Genomic DNA, 874 nt, shown 5'->3' with positions numbered 1-874 from the left:
ATTTTTCCTTTTTCATATCAAATTTCGAGCATATATTAGTCTCACATGACTTTTCATGAGATATTTCTGTTTTGAGATATTGTCATTTCTTTCAATTAACGAATTTGGCTCAATAATGCCACATCATTAAGCTCAATTAATGCCTCTTTACTTGGCTCACCATTGCCACATTATTAGGTTCAATTAAGGCCGTAATATTAGGCTTATCATCAGTGGCAAATCTAGGATTTATGGAATGGGGGTGTTTAGTAAAAATTACGGAAATTTCTCATGGTACCCCTTAATTTTGTCAGATTTCCCGTGATACCCCTGATTTTAAGAATATGCCTATGATACCTTTGAGGTTCAATTTTAGTGCCCATGGTACCCTCTAATGTAACGACCGTTAAATGACCGTTAAATTTTGATGATTTGGCAATGAATTAGTAATTAAAAATCATTAATAAATATGAAATAAAAATGAAAAGTAGGGGTACCATGGGAAATCTGACAAAATTAAGGGGTACAGCGGAAAATTTTCGGAATTTTTAATTACTAATTTATTGCCACATCATCAAAACTTAACCTCCATTTAACGACCGTTACATTAGGGGGTACCATGGGCACAAAAATGGAACCTTAAGGACATCATAGACAGATTCTTAAAAACAGAGGTACCATGGGAAATCTGACAAAATTAAGGGGTACTATGAGAAATTTCCGTAAAAACTATAGCATACAAAAACGCTAAAATATAATTACTCGAATCACGGTCGTCCCTAACATTTCGGGGATTTTGTGCGATATTTAAAAGATAGGCTACTTTTAACAATAACTTATATTAATATATAAATTTTAAGTAATGCTTGATAAATACTAAAACAATCTGCTAATG

The sequence above is a fragment of the Silene latifolia genome, chromosome 7, assembly GCF_048544455.1.
Source record: "Silene latifolia isolate original U9 population chromosome 7, ASM4854445v1, whole genome shotgun sequence".
NCBI lineage: Eukaryota > Viridiplantae > Streptophyta > Magnoliopsida > Caryophyllales > Caryophyllaceae > Silene > Silene latifolia.
Note: the sequence above shows the minus strand (reverse complement) of the source record.